General features: G+C 30.4%; 1 pseudogene; it reads left to right on the plus strand.

Annotated features, from left to right (window-relative positions):
* Positions 1 to 225: 225 nt before the first annotated feature.
* On the plus strand, positions 226 to 15,366 carry LOC149546063 (protopanaxadiol 6-hydroxylase-like; annotated as a pseudogene).
* The last annotated feature ends 7,763 nt before the right edge of the window (positions 15,367 to 23,129 follow it).

Raw genomic sequence — 23,129 nt, forward strand, 5'->3', positions numbered from 1 at the left:
TAGCTAGACATGGGAAGATCTTGTCAATGTTCTAAAAATTAAATTTTTTTGTCTACAAACCAATAACTCTTTTATAATTTTTTCATCTGCATCCACCCCATCATTTGCAATATTCATTACATACTCATAACATTTTAACCCTCTATTTGTGAATTGGCTACCCAAACATTGAAGTTTATATTTTCATTCTGTGAATGCAGAACATATTGCTTCTTTGTCTGGATTATGAGACAATGGCTTGGAATGTGCAGGAGAAGAGATAGTGCAACAGATAACTTCAATTTAACTACAAGTTGGAAACTGTTCAGGTAAAATTTTGGGATGAGAATTAGAAGTCAAATGTATAAAATGTGATCCATTGGAAGTTGATTCTTGTAATGTTTACACAGTAACACATTCTTCCTCTAATCTTTTCCTTTTCAATAAATCTACACCATTACTAACATTTTTATGTATGTGATGCACACATGTGTCCTTTGAGGAAATATGATCAACCTTTTTTACTATCCTTGGAGTCATATTTTTATCATCATTGATAATAATCACATCAACTGGATTAGAACCCTCTATAATATGTGGTGCAAACTAATAACTCATAATAGGTATTGAAATAAAAGAATATGGCCTTTGTAACCACTCCATGGACATAATAATGATACTCATAGTCCCACTTTCAATTGATGTATCCTCAAGAATGTACCAATTAACTCTTGGGATATATTTTGCTGAAATATTTTCTATAGGAAATAGAGGACTTTATCGATTCCCATCTTGTTTCATGTCATCATCTATATTCTTAAATTTACATGCTCTCATCACATCAATGCTTAATCTACAATTTTCTTTGATGAAAATCTCCAAATCATTTTGATAGTTTCCCAGTGGTTTTCAAAATATGATAAATGTTTGTAATTGTTCCCTAAACATAGACTAAATGTACCTACTAGGTGAAAATTACATCTTCCATTTCCTAATTTATAGATATGAAAAGGGGATAGTTCTGTTTAAGCAACATCAATATCTATACATGAATAACCACCACTTGTAATTGCGAAATCCAAAACAATTGGTTACCTTTGCACCATAATGTGTTATGACATCCATAATCTAGCTATATAATTCAAGTAACAAGATTCTATCTGAAGGATACCTCAGTAATTTTAATGGTATACCATGATAACTAGAAACTCTTATGTAAGAAAAAGTTTGAAATTGAACAAACCAATTTCCAAAATTTATTATTTCATTGTATGCTTCTATTGATATCCTTTTTCCTGCATCATTTTTTAGTTTTCTTATTATGCAATATAAGAATGCACCATTGACTCTACAAAAATGTCTTTCACTTTTAATGAGTTCTAGTTGTGGAAAAAATTAATATACCCTTGGCTTTCTACCACTAATATGTCCAACCCTTGTAAGACCTAGGTATTTCCCCTACAAAGCTAACATGTACACCAAATAGGAGGTCATGTAGAATTTCTTAGTTGATAACACATTCACTAACTACTTCTCTAGGTTATCATTGATTAATGTAGCCCAGTCAATTTTTTTTGTTTTTATCATTTTCATGATAAATAGACACACCCATGGTTCAAAAGTCTTTGTCTCTTTATGTCCATGCACCCTATGCAAGAGAGTGATGTAATCTTTTACCTCTTCCCTAAACTCAGATTTATGTTGCCCTCTTGCCATCTTCTTAACATTGATATTTTTTTGAAGCAACAATTTTTTGTGAACAAAGAAAATAGCTTTTTTTTTTTTTCATATATTACTCATTACCTCTTTCCAAATCCATGGTCTCATATTTAGAACGTTCTTGTATGAAGAAATTTTTTTGTATCATGATAGGACTAATATCCAAAATGGTTTCTCCATTTGGAGATTAGATCTTTCTTTTCTTTTTATCATAACATTGTGTAGATTGTAAAACCAAATCCCTCGACTACACAGAATTAGGGGATGCTCCTGCTTGAACTAAACCAGAAGCTGCCAAGCCTTGCAACAAAATTGAAGTCTACTCCACATTTCTTATTCTTTCAATGAATTCTAAGATGTCAACATGACCTAAGTTGGTATCCCATATCTCCTCAAACTTAGAAGAAAATAAAGGCTAATAAATTCTTTTGTTATATTTGAACTTTGTGATATTATAATTTCCTAAAGAAAAGAGAAAAAAAAATTACTATAATGACAAACCAAACTAAAATTTAACAATAAAAAATATATTTTTACTACATCAAAACATTAAAGTTTCTCATGAATTACATTTTAATATAAGTTTTAATTTAATTTAAACAATAAACTCTAAGACTTCAAATAAAATATATGTAGTGCAAGTTCCTCTCCTCTAAAATTTAGATTCAAAATTAAATAGTTCTAAAATTTCAAATTGAAACATTAACTATTTTTAAATTATTAATTAAAATTTTTTCTTTGAAATTTGAATGCCTTAGAAACTATCCTAAAACTTAAAAATCCTCCATCTAAAGGATCTAAAACATTTGACTGAAACCATTTATGATTATTTTGAACTCTAAATGTTCTCGTGGAATATGATTTACTTTCTCTCTTAACATATGATTGACACAAGAACTTTAGATCTATATTTTTAATTCTAGGATTGTAAATATATTTTTGAAAAACAAAATGTATGACATAGTTTTACTAAAAAATGAGCCATTTTAATCTAAAAGCGGGTCTTTCAAATAGATCATGTGCATTGAAAAATAGGCATTAAAAATTTACACTTCCTAGTAGCAAGGTCTTCTCCTCAAAAATTAATGTTTCTTTAACTTTCCAAGTAGTAATCGCAACCTAGAAAAGGAAAACTATGAGACATTGAAACATGTTATAACAAAATAGAACTTTGAATATCATAAAAATGTAAAATGGTAAATGATTACCTACTTCTATAACACATTTGTTTTATAGAATAGGAAAGTCATTAAGGTCTTAAGCTATCTGGTCAAGGTCTTAAGCTATCCGGTCAAGGTCTTAAGCTATTCAATTATTGAAATTAGCTACAATTTGACAAGTTCCAAAAAATTTGTGTTGAAAATTATCATGGAAGATTCATAGGTTGGTTCCTCAAAAAATTCATCTCTCTTCACAAATATTAATGAATGAATGTATCAATATGAATTATTTGTTTCTTTTATATCCAAGTAATATTTTTAATGGCTCATGTATTTCCTACATTAGAAGCAATCTTTAGATTTTTCTCAATTGGAGTTTAAACAAAATTACAATCTTGTATGTCAATGAGGTTAGGATTAGAATGACTTTATTTCTTGACTAATAATATAGTAAACATAAGTGAATCATGTAAAAAACCCCACTTATCTCTTCTATCAAAATTAGTTCTCTAATGATTAAGGCCCATTAAAATAGTTTTTTGTTCATCTTTTATGAAATGGTATCCATGCCACCTCTCCAACCTTGTATATGGGAAGTAACCCTCTAAATCGTTACGAATCATGTTTCTTTACTTTTATATTTAGAAGTATATAATAGTATATAATAGTATTAAGTTGACTTATTATGCAAAAAAATTAATAAAAGAAAAATATAATGTAAGATTAATATAATTTAAAAAATCACTATATATATAGAAAATTTGCAAATAATTTTAGATTTCATTTAAGTCAGTATTCTTTTCAATCTGTACTGAGATGAATTGATGTTAAAAATAAAGATTAAATTGAATTAAATTAAAAATTAATTTTTACTCTTATAAATTCTGAAAACAAATATTTCTTATAGAATTCTTTTTTTAAGAAAAGGAATTACTTTATAAATCAAGATTTATAAAATATGAAATAATATAAAAGTGACAAAAAAACTATTAAATTGAGGGTATCACATGAAAATTAAGTATACAATCAAATTTAAAATTAGTAAAAACAAATAATAAATTGATTCGCAATTAACTTCTCACAACATCAATACAATTAAATCCCCCGGCATATTTTAAGTTGATGGAACATGAGCATAAAAGTGGGTGTGACAAGGAAGGGAACACTAATACAAAGCATTTTTGTGGAATCACGCATGCTTTTCACATGACTAACAAGGACATGATTCCATCAGTTTGTTATTAACTTCATTTACTGATGAAAATAGCATGCCTAAGTTATTTTTCTTGACTAATTTTTCAGGTTCGATTTTAGATCATGATAAATAATTTATCCAAAGGAGAATCTATAATTCTTTCATGTCATTCTTTGGTTTAGGTTTGATTAATATTAATTTTATTCAAATTATTTGAAGTGTGAGATATGATTTTTATTTTATGTGATGTTTGAGTTTTATATTCAGCAAGACTTCATATTGCTAAGTTAATTTCAGAATTTTTTTAATAGTAATTGTTAGAAAGTAAAGTCTAGAAAGATAGTGTGTGTGTGTATATATATATATATATATATTCCTCATTTTATTCATATTACCACAATTTATACAATTCTATATATAATATATGTATAGTTAGTATAGGTTGGTAGATAACCACCTCAAATCATAAAGATATAAATACTTATCCAACAACTAAATAGTAGCGAAAAACATCATCTGATTGGTTAAAATGATTGATAAATATTCTATGCATTTAATCAGTCATGTATTTCATACACTACAAGAAATCTTTAAATTTTTCTCTCCAAAAACTTTGCTCATCCCTCAGTTCCATACTTCTAAGGAGGATCAGCTCTATTGAGTCCATTTACAGATCTCATTCATTTTATATTTAATTAATTTTTTAGCTTTGTCTTTAATTTTAAAGTAAAGATTTTTATGTATTTAATTGATTCATTATTTTGTTAACTTTATTTTTAATCAATTAATTTCACTCACATTGATCAATAAATTTCATTCATTTCTCTTAATAGCCTCCATTCTTATAATTTCTACCCCTAATTTTAATAAAGATTTCTATATAAAAATTTATCTCTGCCAGTAATTTTATAAAGATTTCTATCCAAAAATTTATCTCTACAGCTAATTTTATAAAGATTTCTATATAAACATTTATCTAGCTAGCCGTAATGAACTTTTCCGTGCCTATGTCAATGCTATAGTATAGTGAGTCATTGCATGCCTGCTTGCATTTTTAAGTTTTCAATCAGGAATAACAATAATAGGTTCAAATATAATTTTTAATTTTAATTTTTTATGTTCTCCTCTAAAGAACTCTTTAAGAAAAAATCTATAGACACATTCTGTTTCTAGACTATATTTTAGGTTTTCAATTCAAGGTTTGAAAGGCTCGTGCTTCACCATATCGACTCGGACTAGCATTCTGGCCAAGTTGTGCTCACCCACCATAGGGTGAAGAAAATGAAGTTATCTATGGCTATATATTTTTAATGGGTTTAAAGGCTAGGGAAGAGCTGGAGATATTTAAAACCAATTTTCATGATTTCAGTTCTTAGTTTCGTTCTCAACATCTTGACATTCCCTTAACGGATTTTTCCAAGGCCAAGAAAGTGTGCGCCACCATGATTTCTCAATTCCTTTCATTGATCTAGATCTCTATAAGGAAAACTTTATTAGTATGGTGTTAAGGGTAGAGGAGGAAGGGAGTGGTGTTTGTCTTAGTGACAAGGAGATTGCAGACAATTTGATGGGTCTTTTCACTAGTCGTTATGATACCACTGCCTCCACTTTGGGCACCATTCTTAAGGACCTCTTACTCTCCACACATGTCTTACAATAACTTGATAATGATAGTTACAATTTTCACCTCATTTTACAAGAATAAGATGATATGGTTTTAATTTTAGTTGATTGTTCTAGATATAAAAAGTGATGTTATGAAAATTCAGATTGTGATAAAATCAAAGATGGGTGGGAGAACATTACATCACTTGGAATGAGATTAAATGTCTAGATTACTTATACAATGTAATAGGTAAAGGGCTACACATCATGGCCCCTATTAATGGTGGATTTAAGTAGGTAAAAGTAGATATTCTATATGGAGCCTATACAATTCAACATCATCCAAAGAATGATCATCTACTTTGACATTAGAATAAAATTTATCATTATTAATCGTATACTTTAGTGCCTCATAAACCCAATCTCTGTTGATTGTAAAGTCATAATTTTACCTCGCTGATCCTTTTTTCAAATAATTATCATTGGAAACTCTTTAATTGGATGTGGAAGAAAATATATATTCTTTCTATATCTTGGGGAAAGCTTATTATGTGCCTTTGTATTTATATTTTCCTCCTGTTGCATGTGTCACCTAGAATATTAGATTGACATGTGAAATCAACATCTCTTCTACTTGAGTTAAATTTGCAAGTTCCTTTGGTTGTGACCTTAGATCCATATTGTTCGATTTAGAGAATCTATTATTTCCTTTTTCCTATTGACATATTAGACACATTGGACCTGCTCTTGAACATCTTACTTTTATGCTAGGATAGCATTCTTGACATGTATAGCACATTTCTGGGTGTCCCAAACTATCAAGTTGATTTTGAAAATGTAACTGAAGGTTATGAAAACTATTCTCAAGGAATTCATGATAATTCTCATCCATTTGCACATTACAACTATGAATTGGTTTGAAGTTAGAGTATTTGTACTATATTTTTTGCCCTTCTTCTATCACTTCTTTTTCTTTCTTGTTGGTTTTAGTCCAACGTTTGACATTTCCTTTAAGTGTCATTCATTTGTTCATGGTGTGTCTTTCTTGTTGGTTTTGGTTCAACTTTTGATGTTTCCTTTCTGTATCATTCATTTGTTCATGGTGTCTCTTTCTATATTCCCTTTGATAATTTCTTCTATATTCTCTTTCCTCTATACCATATTGAGTATTTATATTTCTAGTACAATTGTATGTATTAGTTCCTATTTTAGGCACTATGTTTTGTTGTCAAGTTATTGTACAGTCCATTTCACTGAGATTTCCATCTACTAAATTGTCATTATTCATTCCTACAATATTCATTTCTTCACTTTCTTTGACAATTCATTTGCTAGGGTACAAACTTCAAATTTCTCCTTTAGTTTCATTCCTTTGATCTTGTTCTCTTCTTTTATACTCTCCTTCACTTCTTTGTCTTTCTTGTTGGTTTCGGTTCAACCTTTGACATTCCCTTTTTGTATCATTCATTTCTTCATGGCATCTCTTTATATATTCCCTTTGACAATTGCTTCTATATTCTCTTCCCTCTATGGAAGATTGAATATTTATATTTCTAGTACAATTGTGTTGGTCAATTTCCATTTTAGGTACTATGTGTTGCTGTAGAATTTTTCTATAGTCCATTTAACTCACATTTCCATCTACTGAAAACTTAGTTCTCATTCCTACAAAAAAAAATTCTTCACTTTCTTTGTCAATTCATTGGCTAGGGCTCCTTTGGTTTCCTTCCATTGTTCTTGTTCTCTTCTTTTATAATATCCTTTATATTCTCTCATACACTCAGTTGCGTGCATATGAGAGTTAGAGTCATAACTTATTGTTTGGAGATGATTCTCGTTTTCTCCTTTGATAGAAAACCATTTTTGTGGACATATATTATTAGGAATAGTATCTATATTTCCTTAAATACTACTTGTATCATGTAATTCTTCATGCAGTCTTGTTATTTGTCTTCTAGCATATCTTTCCCTATCTTATTCATTATGAATGAGACATCGGTTTTCCCTTGCTATAGCACTCATTTGTTCTTGATTTCTTTGTCTATACTCTCTTTGATACTCCCTTCTATGTTGTCTCCACTCTTCATCAGTTTGAGATCCACGTGTCATTACTATGAAGATCAAATAATTAAATAAGAATATTTCTAATATAAGATTAAATTATGTGATATTTAATATAGATAATCTAGAAAAGAAATGTTTTTGAAATACTATTAGATAGTTGTAGACAAATTTAGAGCTTAGTTATTATCGACAACAATAAATATGAAATAAAAACATAAACTCAAAGTGGATATAATATATGTTTTATGAAAATATAGTTTACAAAGTACTACTAATTTTTCTAACTCTTGTGTCTCATAAATTGTTTTAAAAGTTAGTATTATATTAGTCATACAATTAGTAAATAATGGTTATTTATTAATGCCCAATTTATTTAATTAAAAAAAACAACCAACATATAAACTTTAACATACAAAACCTATTTCATTTATTCATGTGATATACAAAATTATCACATAAGTATATACAATGCACAGAAAACATTCTATTTTTCTTTAAATAAAAGAAATAATTACATGGTAAAAGACATGTTTTGAATGAAATGTATTGTATTAGAAATTCTACATAAAGAAATAAAAATCATACAACACCACCATGTATATTTAATTTTAGCAAAAAATTCTAGACAAGAATTGCATTCTATGATTTTTGTGTAGTTTTAGCCTCGTATGTCCTGATGACTTTCATTATATCATCTTCTTCTAGTCCTAGCTCATACTTCATCTTCACCTGTATAAATGCAAAAACTCTTTTCATCTTTTTGGTTGTTTTGTTTGTTTGTATGGATATTTTTCAAATTTATAGATAGTAAACTTCTTTTGCATCAAATTGTTAATGTCCTCTTTACATGAAAACTTTTGAATTAAGTTGGAAAATTGTTTTAAAATATGTTCTTCAAATCAAACATTCAATGGACATTTCCCAAAAAGACACCGAAGATCTTCTCCAAACATTTGAATCAGTGACAAACTCTTTTTTGACATATCCTTAAATACATCCATTTTCTTGCTATAGATTAAAAGTATCCCTTTTCCTCATGTTAAGTGCTATAAGCCACTTTGAAGGAATCTCTTTGCTATGTAAAGTACTAAAATCTTATAGTTGGACATGGGAGGATCTTGTTAATGTTCTAAAAATTAGAATTTTTAGTCTACAAACCAATAAATCTTTTCTAATTTTTTCATCTACATCCACCCCATCATTTGCAATCTCCATTACATTTTAGCCCTCTATTTATGAATTGGCTACCCAAACATTGAAGTTCATATTTCCATTCTATTAATGTAGAACATATCGCTTCTTTGTCTGGATTATGAGACAATGGCAAGGAATGTGAAGGAGAAGAGATAGTGCAATAGACAACTTCAACTCAGCTACAACTTGGAGGCTGATCAGGTGGAATTTTGGGATGAGAATTAGAAGTCAAATGTATAAAAGGTGATCCATGTGAAGTTGATTCTTGTAATTTTGTCATAGTAACACATTCTTCCTCTAGTATTTTCCATTTCAATAGATCTACACCATTACTAACATTTTTATGCATGCTATGCACACATGTGTCCTTTGAAGAAACATGATTAATTTTTTTTACTATCCTCAGAGTCATATGTTTATCATCATTGTTCATAATCACATCAACTAGATTAGAGCCCTCTATAATATGTGGTGCAAACTGATAACTCAGCATAGGTATTGAAATTAAAGAATATGACCTTTGTAACCACTCCATGGACATAAGAATGACACTTATAGTCCTATTTTCAATTGATGTATCCTCAAGAATCTACCAATTAACTCTTGGGATATCTTTTGCTGAAATCTTTTCTATAGGAAATAGAGGACTTTATCGATTCCCATCCTCTTTCATGCCATCATCTATATTCTTAAATTTACATGTTCTCATCACATCAATGCTTAATCTACAAATTTCTTCAATCAAAATCTCCAAATCATTCTGACAGTTTGCACAGTGGTCTTCCAAACATGGTAAATGTTTGTAATTGTTCCCTAAACATAGACTAAATGTACCTACTGGGTTAAAATTACATCTTCCATTTCCAAATTTATAGATACAAAAAGGGGATGGATCTATTTCTGCTATTTCAGCAACATCAATATCTATACATGAATAACCACCAATTTTAATTGGAAAGAAAAAAAAAATTGGTTATCTTTGCACCATAATGTTTTATGACATCCACAATCTGTCTACACAATTCAAGTAACAAGATTCTATCTGAAAGATACCTCAATAATTCTAATGGTATACTGTGATAACTAGAAAATCTTAGGTATGAAAAAGTTTGAAATTGAACATATCAATTTCCAAACTTTATTATTTCATTGCATGCTTCTATTGATATCCTTTTTCCTACATCATTTTCAAGTTTTCTTATTATGCAATATAAGAATGCATCATTGACTCTACAGAAATGTGTTTCACTTTTAATGAATTTTAATTGTGGAAAACATTCATATACCCTTGGCTTTCTACCACTAATATGACCAACCCTTGTAAGACATAGTATTTCCCATGTAAAGCCAACATGTACATGAAATAGGAGGTCATGTACAATTTCTTAATCAATAACACATTTACTAACATCTTGTCTAGGTTATCGCTAATTATTGTAGCCCAGTCTATTTGTTTTCTTTTTATCATTTTCATGATAAATAGGAAAATCCATGGTTCAAAATTCTTTGCCTCTTTATGTCCATTCACCCTATGCAAGAGAGTGATGTAATCTTTTACCTCTTCCCTAAACTCAGATTTATGTTGCGCTCTTGCCATCTTCTTAACATTGATATTTTGTTGAAGCAACAATTTTTCATGAACAAAGCAAATAGTTTTTTTTTTCTTTTTCATATACTAATCGTTACCTCTTTCCAAATCCATGGTCTCATATTTAGAATGTTCTTGCATGGAGAAATTTTTTTGTACCATGATAGGACTAATATCCAAAATGGTTTCTCCATTTGGAGTGAAGATCTCTCTTTTCTCTTTATCATAACATCATGCACATTGTAAAACCAAATCCGCTGACTGCACATAATTAGGCAATGCTCTTGCTTCAACTAAACTAAAAGCTGCCAAACCTTGGGGAGAAATTGAAGTTTTCTCCACATTTCTTATTCTTTCAATGAATTCTAATATGTCAACATGACCTAAATTGGTATCTCCTATCTCCTCAAACTTAGAAGAAAATAAAGATCGATAAATTATTTTGTTATATTTGAAGTTCATGATATTATAATTTCCTAAAGAAAATAGAAAACATTGAATTTTTTAAAACAAAAAATTACAATAATGACAAACCAAACAAAAATTTAAAAATAAAATATAAGTTTTAATTTAACTTAAAAAATAAACTCTAAGACTTCAAATAAAATATATGTAATGCAGGCTCCTCTCCTCTAAAATTTAAATTCAAAATTAAATAGTTCTAAAATTTCAAATTGAAACATCAATTATTTTAAAATTATTAATTAAAAATATTACTTTGAATTTTTAATGCCTTAGAAACTATCCTAAAACTAAAAAATCCTCTATCTAAATGATCTAAAATATTTGACTAAAACCATTTGCGATTATTTTAAACTGTAAATGTTCACCTAGAATATGATTTTTTCTCTCTCTTAACATATGATTGTAAATATATTTTTGAAAAACAAAATGTATAACATAGTTTTACTAAAAAATGAGTCATTTTAATCTACAATTGGGTCTTTCAAATAGATCATGTGCATTGAAAAATAGGCATTAAAAATTTACACTTACTAGTAGCAAAGTCTTCTCCTCAAAAATTGATGTTTCTTTAACTTTCTGAGTAGTAATCACAACCTAGAAAAGGAAAACTACAAGACATTGAAACATGTTATAACAAAATAAAACTTTGAATATCATAAAAATGTAAAATGGTAAATGATTACCTACTTCTAATTTGTATTATAGAATAGAGAAGTCATTAAGGTCTTAAGGTATCCCCTTATTGAAATTAGTTACAATTTGACTAGTTTCAATAAATTTGTGTTGAAAACTATCATCAAAGATTCACAGGTTGGGACCTCAAAAATTTTGTCTCTCTTATGAATGAATGCATCAATATGAACTATTTGTTTCTTTTATTTCCAAGTAATATTTTTAATGACTCATGTATTTCCTACATTAGAAGCAATCTTTAGATTTTGCTCCATTGTAGTCTAAACAAAATTACAAATGAGCTTAGGATTAGAATGACTTTATTTCTTGACTAATAATATAGTAAACATAAGTCAATCATGTCAAAAACCCCACTTATCTCTTCTATCAAAACTATTTCTCTAACAATTAAGGCCCATTAACATAGATTTTTGTTCATCCTTTATCATATGGTATCCATGCTACCTCTCCAACCTTGTATATGGGAATTAACCCTCTAAATCATTAGGAATCATGTTTCTTTACTTTTATATTTAGAAGTATATAATAGTATATAATACTATTAAGTTGACTTATTATGTTAAAAAAAAAGAAGAAAAAATATAATGTAAGATTAATATAATTTAAAAAATGTGTGTGTGTGTGTGTGTGTGTGGAAAATTTGTAAATAAGTGTAGATTTCATTTAAGTCAGTATTCTTTTCAATGTGTACTGAAATAAGATGATGTTAAAATAAAGATTCAATTAAATTAAATTAAAAATTCATTTTTACTTATAAATTGTGAAAACAAATATTTCTTATAGAATTCTTCTTTTAAGAAAAATAATTATTTTATAAATCAAGACTTATAAAATATAAAATAATATAAAAGTGACAAAAAAACTATTAAATTGAGTGTATCACGTAAAAATTAATTATACAATCAAATTTAAAATTTGTAAAATTATAATAATAAATTGATTTCCAATTAACTTCTCACAAAATCAATACAATTAAATCCCCCTCACATTTAAATAAAAATATATAGAATAATAATTCTGAAAAGTTAATTAAGTTCTATCATTTGAACCTTGCTATGCTTATACATTTGTACTTGTTTTTTTAAGATTTATTGGGGTGGTCAATTTATTTTCATCCTAAAAGTTCCACGTGATGATAGTATGATAGTAGAAGGCATTTTTTAAGTTGATGGAACAGGAGCATAAAAGCGGGCGTGATAGGGAAAGGAACACTAATAAAAAGTATTTTTGTGGAATCACCCATGCTTTTCACTTGGCTAGCAATGACATGATTCCATAAGTTTGTTATTAACTTTATTTATTGATGAAAATTGCATGTCTAAGTTACTTTTCTTAACTAATTTTTTAGGTTCAATGTTAGGTCATGATAAATAATTTATCCAAACGAGAGTTTATAATTCTTTTGATGTCATTTTTCGGTTTGGGATTGATTAATATTAATTTTATTCAAATTATTTGATGTATGAGATATAATTTTTATTTTATGTGATGTCTTAGCTTTATATTGAGCAAGACTTTATATTGGTAAGTTGATTTAGAAATATTATTTGTATTATTTATGTCAAAATTTTAAATAGTGATTGTTAGAAAGTAAGGTCTAGAAAGATAGTTTATCCTTTTGCAGATTTATATTTATAAGTATATAATAGTATTAAGTTGAAATAAAAATATATTATTCTTTTAAATTATATATATATATATATATATATATATATATATATATATATATATATATATATATATATATATCATTTTACTTATATTACTACAATTTATACAATTCTATATATAATATATGTATAGCTAGTATAGGTTGGTAGATAACCACCTCAAATCATAAAGATATAAATACTTAACCAACAACTTAATAATAGTGAAAAACATCGTCTGGTACAAATGATTGATAAATATTCTATGCATTTAATCAGTCATTTATTTCCTACATTAAAAGAAATCTTTAAATTTTGCTCTCCAAAAACCTTGCTCATCCCTCAGTTCCATACTTCTAAGGAGGATCAACCCTATTGAGTCCATTTACAGATCTCATTCATTTTATATATAATTAATTTTTTTAATCTTTGTCTTTAATTTTAATTCATTAGATTTCTAGCATATGATTAAATATATACATACATACAGACATACATACATACATATATATATCTTCATTTTCTATTAAAATATAGATTGTCATGTATTTAATTGATTCATTATTTTGTTAACTTCAATTTTAATCAATTATTTTCATTCACATTGATCAATAAATTTCATTCATTTCTTTTAATCCCCTTCATTCTTATAATTTCTACCCCTAATTTTAATAAAGATTTCTATATAAACATTTATCCCTACCCTTAATTTTATAAAGATTTTTATCTAAACATTTATCTCTACTCCTAATTTTATAAGGATTTCTATATGAACATTTATTTGGCTAGCCCTAATGAACTTTGGCATGCCTATGTCAATGCTATAGTATAGTGAGTCATTGCACGCCTGCTTGCATTTTTAAGTTTTCAATCAGGAATAACAATAATAGTTTCATTTTTAATTTTACTTTTCCATGTTTTCCTCTAAAGAACTCCTAAAAGAAATATATCTATAGACACATTTGGTTTCTAGACTGTATTTTAGGTTTTCAATTCAAGGTTTGAAAGGCCCATGCTGCACCATCTCGACTCGGACTGGCATTCTGGCCAAGTTGTGCTCGCCCACCACAGGGTGAAGAAAATGCTGTCGTCTAAGACTATATATTTTTAATGGGTTTAAAGTCTAGGGAAGAGCTGGAGATATTTAAACCCAATTTTCATGATTTCAGTTCTCGGCTTCATTCTCAGCATCTTGACCTTCCCTTAACGGCTTTTGCCAAGGCCAAGAAAGTGCGTGCCACCATGATTTCTCAGTTCCTTTTGGTTATCTAACTTTGTACAAGGACAACTTTATTAGTATGGTGTTAAGGGTAGAGGAAGAAGGGAGTGGTGTTAGTTTCAGAGACGAGGAGATTGCAGACAATTTGATGGGTCTTTTCACTGGCCGTTATGATACCACTGCCTCCGCTTTGGGCACCATTCTTAAGCACCTCTCTCTCTTCCCACGTCTTGCAACAACTTCATAAAGATAGTTACCATTTTCACCCCATTTTACAAGAATAAGATGATATGGTTTTAATTTTAGTTGATTGTTCTAGATATAAAAAGTGATGTTATGAAAATTCAGATTGTGATAAAATCAAAGATGGGTGGGAGAAAAGTACGTCACTTGGAATGAGATTAAATGTCTAGATTACTTACACAATGTAATAGCTAAAGGACTGCGCATCATGGCCCCTATTAATGGTGGATTTAAGCAGGCAAAAGTAGATGTTCTATATGGAGCCTATACAATTCCCAAGAGATGGAAGGTAAATATCTAAATATTTTCTATTTGTTATAATCTTTGTTATTCAAATATAACAATATATACTACTTGCAGGTTCATTTCTTCATGAGACAAACAAATGAAAAGAGGAATGCTTTAACAGTCCAGAGACATTTGATCCAAAAGAAATATACCCATTTTCTTATATCCCTTTTGGGCAAGGTAATCGAATGTGTTTCGGAAATGAATTTCAAAAGTTGGAGCTTAGGAGAGAAATATTGTATTTAGCTTTGTCAAATATGCATTTTGTAAAAACTGGACTAGAAGTTGTCGTCTTTGGTTCCTAATTGGTCATGATTTATTTAAACAGATTCTATTACAGACCAGTCCCACAATCTCAAATAGATTTCATTACGAAGCTGTTCTACAATTTCAAATTACATTAAAATCTCATGAATTTTTTAATTTCTAGTGCGTAGCTTTTGATCATTTAATCACTTTGTATCATAAGGAATAATAATAATAGTTTGAAATCTAATTTTTTTGTTTTACTTTTTAATTTTCTTAGACTCCTAAAAAACAATAATAAAATTTATAGATGTCAAAGATAAAACTGGCTGCAATGAACATGGAGTAGCTGTTGCAGGAACGGGTAAAAAAGTACCTGGATGGGGCTATTGATCTAAGCATGACCTTTTCAAATCAAAATCTTCACCGTTTTGAATGACCTACTTTCAAACACAACATTGAACAATAAAAAAAATTAAATCATACACAGAAAAACAAAGTAGAAACGATGCAAAACAAGAGATTGTGAATGCAGATTGTTACTTGTAGAGCAACCATAGTCAAGTTTCATGTTGGTTTTCAAGATTAACAACTCAATTTGATAAATAAAGTCCCTACTTTATAACTGAGCCCATCTGATAACAAATTTCAATCCATTTATAGAAACTGTTAATCATCTAAATTTCACGGATTTCCAGCAAATAAAGCCCCTACTTCATAACTGACCTCATCCAATAACAAATTTCAAGCCATTTATAAAAACTGTTAATCATCTAAATTTTACAAATTTCCTTCATGAATTTCTAGTTTTTCACAAGTTTCTGATCCTTCACAGATTTAAGGACCTTTATGTGAATGAAGGAGCCTGTCAACTAATTAACAATTATTTATATAATTATAAGAAAAAATTACTTTATTATTATAATTATAATAATTAAAAATTATAACTATAATATTTTGAGTTAAATATTTAGCCAAGAGGCTCATTCAGTGATATAAAGGACCTCCAATCTGTGAAAGACAAGAAATTCGTGTAACATCTGAACAGGAAATCCTATCTCAGAAAACTATTTGATGTACTCCTCAAAAAATGTATTTAAGTTGTTATCAAACCGTTACAGATAACTTCTTTTGAAAACCACCAATGAGATTATTTATTTAGTTTTCATTTCATAACTGTCATTTTCAAAATAGAAGTAATCAATGTTTCTAATCTCTTGAATTTGGAAATTTGCTTCTTGTTTCGAAAATTTGGTTTGTGTTCATAAGATTTGGTACATAAAGTTTTCTGATGTTTATTATAACATTTGATGAATATATCTGTTGAATTTAAAGTTAATGGTTTTTTATTTTGGTTGCGAATGTGATTTCTTGATTTAGAAGACTAGCATAGACAGAAAGAGAATCCAAAATTGTAAGAAACGGATAGGTGAACATGGTTAGTTTTTCTTCACAACATCATTATTTGATATATTCTGCCAAAATCTGATATAGCTAAAAATTTCTTTTATATGGTCAATGCTTCCAAAAGAAATTTGAGAAAGAAATGTAGCTAACAGAACGATGAAAACTTAGAACATTTAGAATACGATTTATACTAAATGATATTGGCGAGGTGTTTGTTTTTGTCACTACATGGATAGGTTTCGGATTTTGATTGTATTTGTTTTATCTTCTGAATCTTTCAGAATATATTTTCTGTACAACTAAGAACATTGAACATTTCAAAGGAAATGGTTAATATAGTTCAATCTTAGTTATATTCATTTTGATTTTGTTTCAAGTCCATTCTAAATTGCTCTTAGTTGTTAATTTGTCGTTTAAATTGACTCATTTCATGCATCAGATCTCCTTTAATTGAAATTGCATTTGATTCCTGTTGGGACTGCCAGTCACCATCGCCCCAGCCGGGGGCCCCCTTTCTATTTTAAAAAAAAACTTTTGCCAGCTTTTGCGGAGTGCAAGACTGAAGGAGACAAGGATTTAATCCCATTTAGGAAATATGCCAGCAGTCCCTAAAATTTCAGAGCACAATTTTTAGGAAATGAAGGAAAGAAATGAAGGATTTTATCCTTCATTCCTTAAAAAGCTTGCTCCCTAAAATTCCAAAGCGGAATTTTTAGGAAATGAAGGAAAGAAATGAAGGATTTTATCCTTCATTCCTTAAAAAGCATGCTCCCTAAAATTCCGGAGCACAATTTTCAAGAAATGAAGGAAGGAAATGAAGGATTTTATCCTTCATTCCTTAAAAAGTCCACTCCCTAAAATTTCGAAGCACAATTTTCAGGAAATGAAGGATTTTATCTTTCATTCCTTAAAAAGCCCGCTCCCTAAAATTTTGGAGTGCAGTTTTCAGGAAATGGAGGAATGTTTTGATGAAGGATTCTATCCTTCATTCCTTGAAAATCCCACTTTCATAAAACAACAAGCGCAAGTCAGTAGGAGTGAAGGAAATATTATGCAAAGGAAAAATCCTAAATTCTAAAAAGGCCTGCTCTTGTAAATTGGTTAAAAATCATGAAAAGCGGAAAATTAAAAATTTTGCAAAAAAATCAGAAAATTTAGAGGAAGGATGAATTTTCTTATGAAGTGAAAGTTGGATTCAGAGAGGAAAAGTGAAAAAATGATTTTCATTCAAATTTTTTTTTTGGATTTACATTAAAAAATCAAATATTAGTTTACTAATATTTAATATGATTTTTTTTGAATAATAATCCAAAAAAAAAAAAATGGAGAAAAGGTTGCAAATAAATTTGATTTTTTATTAAATAAAAATGGAAGTTAATTAAATATTGATTTTTTTAATTGATATTTAATTAATAAAGCTAAAAAAAAATCAAAATAGAAATACTTAGCTTCATCATGAAGTTAAGAGCATTAAAGATAGCAACTTTTTGAATCAAGTAGCAAAAAGGCGACAAGTGGCACAAAAAATGGAAACCTTAATGGTTGAGTAAAGCAGCCGCCTAATTTTAGTCTGTAGCTTTAAAGACATCTTTTTGAAGAATGATTTATATAAGATACCCTCTCATCATTCAGGCTCACATAGAAATTTGAAGAGCAGATCGAGAATATTTGAGGAATTCAAGGAAGCAGATTTTTTTTGAGAAATTTTCTGAAACTATCGAGGAGTTTTCTGGGAATTCACGACAGAAGATTTTGAATCCTATCAGTAAGGAATTTTCTTTGCAGCGAGTTGTGGAATTTCATATTTTTCGCGGAAGTGTTGAAAAGTGAATCTTGAAAGGAGTATGGAAATTTTGGCAAAAATCCAAAATCTTTTTCTTATGGACAAGTCATATCTATTGTTTTTAATGCTTTCCTTGCATAGTCTTATCTATGTATGCTTTCTATTTTGCAGGAAAGGAAAATGGCAGAGCCCAGGGGAATAGGAGAAACGCGAGGACAATTGATAAAGAATGAAAGGAGAGAATTCTATCCTAAATCCAAAATCATGTCAAAGTGGATAGAAATTGGAGATACAAGTCTTGGCGACCTTGATTTGAAAGATTTTAACCAGAGAATGCTTGGATATAACGACTATCACCCAACACACCTGGCTACAAAAATTGTGAGAAGTGGAATTTTTGCTACAGCTAGTTTCCCTCCTTCTTTTCAGCATCCAGAGTTAATCATGGAATGTACCAAGCATTACAGTCCTAGAGATAGAACCATCCGAGATTCTAAACAAAATATTTTGACAGATTTTTCTCCAGCATCCATTTCTAAAGCATTTGGAATTCCTTCAAATCCAAGGATGGTCAGAAAAACACAAGAGCAAGCACTGAGAATCTATACATCTCGAATCATTTTTTGTGAAGAAATAATCAACAAAAGACGGTTGAAAAAGAATAGACCGCATCATTCCAAGATTCCTAAAGAAATAGTATGGCTCGACTTGCAGAGGGAATATAGTGATATGGTCATGATGTTGACTCACATATTTGGCATGCCTTATTCTTATAGGTTTGAATTTTGGATTTGGTATTTTTTTGAGTAGGTAATGGAGGAAGGTGACATAATAGATTGGGCTGGGCTCATAAGTGATAACCTAAATGAGCAGTTGATGAATCTAGAGCATACAAGGAGATTTTACATGAGCTCCTATGTCATCTACATGCTAGCATGGAGGACAAATTATGATGGACTATGATGCAAAGGACCAATTGGAAGCAAAAGCCAACACCTCAAAGTCCATGAATGTTACCTGCAGTTACATTTGTATTCGAAGGATGATTACATGAGGGTTAATGATATATTTGCCATGCGCATAGTAAGAATACTACAAAAGAGGCCACATATAAGAATGTCAATAGGTGCGATGAAGTTGGTTGAAGAATATGGCGCCTGGTTTATTTAGTTTCCTACCTTTTCATACATCCAAGTTCAAGGATTCTCCACAGAACCATACAAACTTCCTAGGTATCCAACGGACAAGATGGTCTTGTTAGAGCTTACTCGACAACTTACAGCCTATGATAAGATTCAGAAAGGGAAGAAGAAGTTGGGATTGCAGTTTCCAATTTCCATAGGAGAAGGGAAAACTGAGGTATGCCCATGTCTAAAAGCTGCAGAGAAATCATCAGATGAGCTCCACTTCTTTCACCTTCCGCTTTATCCAAAGAGGAATGATTTTGATCTTTTCAACAAGATCTCATCAGTAGGAGGGTCAAACTACCAACACAACGTTCACCTTGAAGACTTTTGGACAAATGCAGCAGACGAGAATGAGATTAGAAAAAGATTCCATTCAAGACTACCATTGAACATTATTAGAACATGCAACATATTCAAGGTTCCTGATCAAATGGAGGAGGACCCAAATGTGATACGAAAAGGAATCAATCCAGAAATGACAACTCAACCATTTGATTGGAAGAAGAAAGAAATTACAGATCTCGAAGCCCTTTCAAAACCAGTCTTAGATTTTACAGAGTGGTGGATCGAGCGTAGGTTTGAAAAATTAGTTGCACCAGCTAATGGATTCACATATAGGTTGCTTGGCCATAGACCACTTAGGGATGAAAGATCAAGACAAATATCTGAAGGGACTGTTGAAGAAAGGGGAACTCAATCCGAAGATGTAGGAACCAAGAAAGGGAAGGAGGTACCTCGAGAAAAGCATCCTAGGATTGAGGAAGTCATCCAAGAACCTCAAAATAAGAAGCAGAAACATGGAGATGCTCCCTCTTCTCCAAGTCGAACTCCAAGTGTCCAAGGGATAGAAACTTTTGAAAGGTAGGATGTAGGGACAAGTATAAGGAGATTTGAGCAAGAAGAGAATTTGGATAGGCCAATTCATGATAGGTTGAGTATAAATGCTTATGAAAAATCCATGCAAGAAAGAGGGAGAGATCAAGATATTGCTACAGAAGAAATTCTTGCTACAATCTTAGAGTGAGAAATGATTAATGATGGAGATGGTCCACTAGAGGAAGAAACTCCAAGGGTAGCAATACATCTTCCAAGTGCCGAAGCTATAGTTCCTGAGGTTACAATGGATAGTCTAGGAGGTGAAGAGGAGATTGACATTCGAGCGGTCCAAAGAAAAGAGCAATTGGTAATTCCGAGGGACCAAAGTATACCCATTCCGAAATGGTTGAGGCAACGAATTCAATTGCATCAACAAAAGGAGGTTGATCTAGCAATTGAATTATAAGAAATTTTGGACCGATCAAACTGATCAAAAGAACAAGGGAAAGCAAAAAGATATACTAAATTCATCAAAGGAGAATCAGGATCCAGAATCTTGCAGATTGCGACTCCCATAGTTGACAAAGGGAAAAATTAGATTGCTCTAGATGAATATCATGTTACAGAAGTAAATCTTGGTCGAGCCTCCTGAGAGCAAATATTGGAAGGATTTGATGACTCCACATAGGGTTTGAAGGATAGGCTGAAGAAAGTAGAAGAAAGGTATGAAAAGCAAAAAAGAGAAATTTGGGCCTTATGTCAGTACATCAATAACTTGCCTCATCCAATAAGAGAGGAAGGTCCATCATTTGTCCCTCCAACAGGTATTTCCAGTGGAGTGGTAGGTGATATTGACAAAATCAAGCAGATTGCTCAGGGTGCAAAGATTTGGATCGAAGGAATTTAGGAGGTAGCCTTCAAACATATAGAAGAATTAGTGCAAGTGCACAATAGGGAATTGGTTGTAGTCTCTAGGATCTAGTGCATGGAGGAATCATGGGTGGATGAGCATATTTACCAAGAAGAGGTGATTGCCAACATTCAGAGTCTGATGGATACCCCAAAGCAAGAATTGATTGATGGTTGAGTTATCAGTGAGGGGGATTTCTATGATTTTATTCGATGGTACAGTGTAGTGATCATGGCTAAGGAAATGTTCGAGAGCTTTACCAGGGAATCCAGTTGATGAAGAAAGATTGTTGATAACATCAAGCAAAGAATATCAAATGCAGTTGCATCCTTGTTATCACAAAGATTAGGGGAAGAGGACATGACAAGTGATAATCTGAAAGTCAAGTTAGAAGAATTCTTTCAGCTAAACGTATATGGAAGAGATGATTTTGAGAACTTCTCCATCTTCTCAAATACAATGCACACTACTAAGGACTTACTACCAGATTGAGATGAAAGCTTGGGAAAAGCAGAAAGAGTAATTGTAGTTCTAGAATTCAAGAAAGAATCTACACCAAGCTTCAATACAGAGGAGTTGGAAATAGTATTAGATCGATTTCTATCTTTCAAGAAAAGAAATCAAGGATAGATGTATTAAATGTAGAGTGGGTGTGCATAGGGATCATTTATTACACCCCACTCCTCCTTAAATTAGCATGCATGATGGGCATTTATTACCCATTACAGTAGTGGATTCCTTATGGCATTAATGTAGATTCTTTTCCATTTCCCTAACCCTAATTAGGGCTGATGTGGCATGATCTCGACCATCGGTTATTGTGATCATCCGGGCCACCCGTTGTAATCGAGGACCTATATAAAGGCCTCATTTTCTCATTTGTAAGGAAAGATTTTTTATGAGATTGTTGCTATGAGCTACTTAGATAATAAAGTTTTCATTGGAGTTTGGTGAATACTTGACGTGTCTTAGTCCTTGCTTGTTCTCCTAAATTTCTTCAAATAGATTAAGTTTAGCATAGTCAATGTGTGGTGATTACAATGGAGAATATGATGGTGTGTTGATGAATTCCTTTGGTTCATACTTTTGACATTTTAGTAATTCTAATTCGTTGTGTAAAGTTAGCCTGAACCCCTTTCATTCATATGCTCAACTTCTATCATTTTTATACATTGTTCTTTATGATGGTGTATGCAGTGATATGAAAATCTTTGGCATAACCCTTGAAGATTGCACTGGTTCATGCTTAGTTGTAGTATAACGGTGCGAAGCGGAATTCAGTAAATTGAGAAATTTGTCCACTAGAATACTATTTGTTGTTATCACTACCCTTAGGATTAGAATAGAATTCCTAAATCCCATCCTATTTAATTTCTGCATATTCTGTAAAAAATCCAAAAACAAAAGCGCTTCATTGCAAAACCTTAAGATAGCTACCACATCCAGTATGGCTTGAAATGAATATGAATAAACACGTAAGGCCCCTTGTGATCATCAGCAAATCACATCAACCACCGATCTTATCCACAGTCAAGACCTGACATTAAAGGAACCTTGAAGTCATTGTATGATCTTCTAGCAATCTTATCATACACAAGACTTTATTCAAGAGAGGATAAGATATTTCGGTATTTTGTTCTACTGTTTAGTGAGTCATAAAACACACATCAACAATTCCTATCAATTTATTTTTGGAAAACTAGTTCACAGTTCGGTTCA

The sequence above is a fragment of the Cupressus sempervirens genome, chromosome 7, assembly GCF_028749045.1.
Source record: "Cupressus sempervirens isolate cs-2001-9-10 chromosome 7, ASM2874904v1, whole genome shotgun sequence".
Classification (NCBI taxonomy): Eukaryota; Viridiplantae; Streptophyta; class Pinopsida; order Cupressales; family Cupressaceae; genus Cupressus; species Cupressus sempervirens.